This window comes from Homarus americanus, unplaced genomic scaffold (assembly GCF_018991925.1).
Source record: "Homarus americanus isolate GMGI-L3 unplaced genomic scaffold, GMGI_Hamer_2.0 scaffold367, whole genome shotgun sequence".
NCBI lineage: Eukaryota > Metazoa > Arthropoda > Malacostraca > Decapoda > Nephropidae > Homarus > Homarus americanus.
Window position 1 is genome coordinate 6,394,557 of NW_024743709.1, and position 6,126 is coordinate 6,400,682.

Here is a 6,126-nt window from a genome sequence, read left to right on the forward strand (position 1 = left end):
TATAGGCGTTGTAGATGGTCCTCAGCTCTGGCGTGGGTGTCCCAAGTGACCTAAGTCTTCGTAGCATGTAGAGACTGCATGAGGCTGCCTGACTGTGTTATTTACATGGGCCTTCCAGTCAAGTTTGTTGTCTATAGTTCCACCCAGGAGTGTGTGTGTGTGTTGTGTGGTGTGTGTGTGTGTGTGTGTGTGGAGGAGGTCAGGCGGTGGTTTATCTTAAAAAGAGAGTAAATGGCCCGAAATTGCCGTCGTGAAAATTACTCCCAACCACTCCCTCCATTCCCTCTACTCCTTCCCTCCACTCCACTCCACTCCAGAAATCACGGGACGTTCACCCTAGTAACCCTGAGAAGAATGATGGTGAACGATGGTGAACAATGTATGTGGAAAGTGGTGGTTGTAGAGCACTGGGGCCTGTGTGCGGGTGGTAATGGAAGGGGGAAGAGAGGGGAGGGGTAGAGGGTGAAGTAGGGGGAAGGGGTAAGAGGAAGGGGGAGAGTTGAGATTACAGCAGCGTTGTCATGTGTTCCCGTGAGCTTTGGTCGTGATAAAAAAGAGAGAGAGAGAGAGAGAGAGAGAGAGAGTGTGTGTGTGTGTGTGTATTTGTGTTTGTAGACCGTTCATTCACCTACATGTACACACCCCTTACCCACACCCACATCTCCTCACCTACACCCACACCCCCTACCTATATCTCCCCACACTCACACACAGGATAGGATGGTTATGTTTACATATGTATGTATATGTATGTTCACACGCTTATTGAACACACACACACACACACACACACACACACACACACATTTGGTCTTAAGAAAAAGCTTTACAATATTTTCATCTAAGTAAACATTTGACCTGTGTGTGTGTGTGTGTGTGTGTGTGTGTGTGTGTGTGTGTGTGTGTGTGTGTGTGTGTGTGTGTGTCTCCTCACATCCACGGGGTCACACAGGGAAGCAGCACCGTCATAATGACCTCTCACACAGTCTTGACTTAGCGGGGCTGAGGGGGGGTAGGGGGCGAAGGGGGAGGCCAGGAGGGGGAGGGGAAGGGAGGAGTAGGAGGTGAAAGGTATAAACACATTGGTAGTGAGTGCCTGAACCACAAGTATACACCTGAATCCTAAATGTTTATACCTGAATCACAACCCTGAATCACAACCCCAGAATCACAACCCCAGAATCACAACCCCAGAATCACAACCCTGAATCACAACCCCAGAATCACAACCTGAATCACAACCCCAGAATCACAACCCTGAATCACAAACCCCTGAATCACAACCCCTGAATCACAACCCTGAATCACAACCCCAATCAACCCTGAATCACAACCCCAGAATCACAACCCGAATCACAACCCCAGAATCACAACCTCAACCACAACCTGAATCACAACCCTGAATCACAACCCTGAATCACAACCCCAGAATCACAACCCTGAATCACAAACCCCAGAATCACAACCTGAATCACAACCCTGAATCACAACCCTGAATCACACCCCAGAATCACAACCCTGAATCACAACCCCAGAATCACAACCCTGAATCACAACCTCATAATCACAACCCCAGAATCACAACTCTTCACACCATAATCATAACAGTACAACAGGCGCTGTTTCAGACCATCATGTGAGCAATGGACTTGAAACCTCGAGAACGATGTGGCTGGACCTGAAACCGTTCCCGTGTATAGTATGAGTAATTAGAAACCTCAAACAAGAGAGACGGAAAGAGACACAGTACAGTTGAAACCACGCAAATAACCACTTAGAAACCATGTAAACAATGTAGATGAAACCAAGCAAACATGTACTTAGAAACCATGCAAACAGCCACTTAGAAACCAAGTAAACAATATAGATGAAACCAGGCAAAAAAACGCAGAAACTACACAAATAATAGACCTTAACCGGATACACAAACAGTATCCGGTTGACAGATTCAACCGGATACTTTGTCATCATTTAAGGAGACTTTGATTTATCCGGTTAACAGTGGGTCTTAGCCGGTCTATTTGTGATCGTATAAAGAACTGATCCGCTATATATATCCGGTTAGAATATCTTAACCGGACAGTGAACGCATCAACTTTGAGCACCACCTGTGTGTGTGTGTGTGTGTGTGTGGCCGACCAGGAACTACGAAGGGATGATCATGAAGAACGAGAGAGAGAGAGAGAGAGAGAGAGAGAGAGAGAGAGAGTAGTGATTGATGGGGAGTTGAGGGAGGCAGACAAAAGTGGTGAAAGCTGTTGATGGATCACAGTCGTGGGTGTGGTAGGTGGTGGTGGTGGTAGTGGTAGGTGGTGGTGGTGAGGGTGGTGATGGTCGGTGATGGTAGTGGTACAGGTGTTGATGGTGGTAGCTAATAGTACTAGTTAGGTTAGGTTAGGTTAATAAGATACTAAAAACACAGGTAAATGGAGCATACACCTTGTTGATACACAGATACCAAGTTTAAGACATATTCCTCCTCCCTCTAACCTCCTGCCTCCATAGTCCTCTCCGGATTGTCAGCGTTCGTGCCAGTCACATTTTCCTCAGACAGGGGAAAAAAATTCAGATAAAAAAAAATAATGTTGGAAATGGTGTTAAAATTATGCTAAATACCTTGGGTAGGTGGGTTAAGTTACGGTAGATAGAAGAAGAGACTGAAGTAGATTAGGGAATATTTGTAAACACAGATATAGAACTTGATCCTACTGTATATATCTCCTATAACAACTCCTATGTCAATGAGGTAGTTAATGCGGTTCACACGAGACTCAGACAACACACACAAATAAATCCGGGAAAAAAGTAAAAAATAAAAGCAAAACCAAACTAAAATAAAAGAAACAATTTGACCGATCGTCAGTCAACCACCAAGAAGGTTGTTTAACAGATAAACTACAGTAGACCCGCTTCGTCCTAAGACCGGCGCGCCTCGTCCTAACGGGGAAATGCACATCAAACTTGGAGTTGAATGGGAGTAATCTCATACACAGTTTAAGGCAGTTTTCTTTGTTATGAGATCGGCTGGTGTGGGGTGTCGGTGTGTGTGGGGTGTGGTGTGGGGTGGTGTGGGGTGGGTGTGTGGGGTAGGGGGGACGGTCATCACCACACCACAAGATGAGGTGTTTCCCTGAGGGTATACCTTCCTTCACTGACCACCTGTAGCCTTTACTGTGTTTCTCTTTCCTTCATCCTCCATCTTCCTTGTCTCTCATTTATTTTCCTCCTTCCTCTTCTTTCCTTATTCTTTATTTTCCTCCTTATTTTTATTTTATTTTGCTCCTCTTCCTCTTTCCTCTTCATTAAACCCTCATCTCCCTCCTTCCTTCTCACCATAAGTTCCAATATTATTTCATCTCGGTGAAATATGAATGACAAAATATCGTAAATATACATCCTGAAATTAAACAAATAAATAAATAAATGAATAATATAAAAAAACTAAATAAATAAACAAATGAATAAAACTAAAACACCAAAGACAAAACCAGTGAGACATAAAAAGGAAATACAATATTTTCAGAAGTCTGCCAATGACAACAAATGCAACACGGGAAAGCTTGACGTATAAACAATAATGGTCAGAGATGATTTAGTCGCCCTGACGTTTCCACAAATTTCAACTCCTTCCCGTTTCTTTCTACATCAATTCTTCTTTGTTTGTTTTTGTTTTACCTTTCCTCCTACGTAACTAACCTTTTCGAAGATAGCAAACAACAACAATAAAAACCAAGATATAATGACAAGATAATAACAATGAGACGAAAGACGAAAATGTGGTGGAGAAGTTGAGGAAATAAAACCTTTGAAAATATGAGAAATAGGAGGTTTAAGAGAAAGAGAGAGAGAGAGAGTGGACGCAGTAAACGGGGTCATAAGGGTGAGACAAATAATGGTAGATCGTAGCGGCAGCTGAGAGGTAATGGCTGGAGAGTATGTTATTCCCTGCGAGTTTATTATCTGTCACGGGCGGCGGCGGTGCGAAAATGCAGTGAATTTCAAGCTTATTTTTTTTCTTTATTTTTATTTTTTGCCTTTCCTCCTCGATGCTATCATGTACAATATGACAACACCACCATCACCACCTTCGTCATTCACCACCATTAGCCCCATATGTCACTTCACCACCACTACCACCATCACCACCTTCGTCATTCACCACCATTAGCCCCATATGTCACTTCACCACCACTACCACCATCCCACCTTCGTCATTCACCACCATGCCCCATACGTCACTTCACCACCACTACCACCATCACCACCTTCGTCATTCACCACCATCAGCCCCATATGTCACTTCACCACCACTACCACCATCACCACCTTCGTCATTCACCACCATCAGCCCCATACGTCACTTCACCACCACTACCTCACCCCCACACCTCACCCCACCATCGTCAGCACCCCACACCCACCGTCAGCACCCCACCATCAACACCCCCTTCCCGCGGCTGACACTCTCAACATAATGTACAGTAAAATAATCGACATAAAAACGAAAAAGAAGAAAAATAAAAAATTCGTCATAAATTTACACCTCTTAAGCATAAAACACACACACACACACACATACACACATACACACACACACACACACACACAACACACACACACACACACACACATACACACACACACACACACACACAACACACACACACACACACACACACACACACACACACACACACACACACACACACACACACACACACACACACACACCATAACCTTCACAAATACAAAGTAAAAAAAAAAACATATAATTTATCACACTTGAGGTTATAACAACAATCCTAAATAATAAACTATAAAAATATTGTACAGGACTGAATAATATCTCCTCCAAGGTAATGTTCTTTGATATAGAAAATGGAGGAATGATTACTGGTCTAACTATTATAAAGATGAATACTTGGACGGTCAGGAAGGCTCTAAAGATGTAGAGAGAGAGAAGAGAGAGAGAGAGAGAGAGAGAGAGAGAGAGAGAGAGAGAGAAAGATGAAATGAGACAGAAATGACTAGTTAATTTTGAGAGAGAATGAGAGAGAGAGAGATCTTTACACTACCTAGTTATTACCCTCAGCTGAACCTTCTGGGTGTGGCGGGGAAGGGCGGGGTGTGGCGGGGAAGGGCGGGGTGTGGCGGGGATGGGCAGAGTGTGACGGGGACAGGAGGGGGTGTGGTGGGGACAGGAGGAGGGTGGCGGGGATGTGTTGTGTATGGCGTGATGGAACGAGGTGTGGCAGGGATGGGTGGGGTGAGCAGGGATAGGCAGGGATGGGCGGGGTGAGGCTGATTCTAAAAGCAAATCATATATAACCCAAAGAGGAGGTCGTTTCTTCACGCAAATCTACCATTTTAGACGCAAATTATCACCTCACTGCAGGAATTTCCTCTATCAACACCAAGAAGCAAGATTCGTTTGGTGCAATAAAGAAGGATTTTACAGCCGGGAGGGAGAGCTTTATTATGGAGTGCTCAGGAAGAAGAAGAAGAAGAAAACAGTTTAGTGGTTGGCGTCTTCCTCCTCCTCCTCTTCTTCCTCTTCTTCCTCCTCCTGCCTCTCCTCTTCCTCCTGCTTCTCAACCTCTTCCTCTTCAAAGGGTCGGTCAGTCAAGTACAATCCATAACGTCTTTGACTCTTGAGTGTTTAATGAGTGACCTCTTACTTGATGTGAGAGAGAGAAGTCAACACAGGGGTAGGTATAAGGGCTCCGCGACGTAATGTCAAATGCGGGTGTCTTGATCCCTAGAGTGAAGGAGGTATAGGGAGGGAGGGAGAAGTGAGGGGAGAGAAGTGGGGGAGGAGGGGGAGAGAAGTGAGGAGAGAAAGTGATGGAGGAGAGAGAAAAAAAAAGGGAGGAGAGAACTAAATGTGTGTGTGTGTGTAAGGGGAGAGAAGAGAGAGAGGAGTAAGGGACGGAGAAATAAGGAAGTGGAAAAAAGGGAAAGACAGGGTTAAGGAGGAAGGTGAGGGGTGAGAGAAGGAGAGTGAGGGAGGAGGGAAGAGGGAAGAAGGGGCGGAAGAGGTGAAGGAAGGAGACAGATATAAGGGAAGAGGGAGGGAAAGGTGAGAGTGAGGGAGGTGAAGGAGCAGAGGAGGAAAGGTGAGGGAGG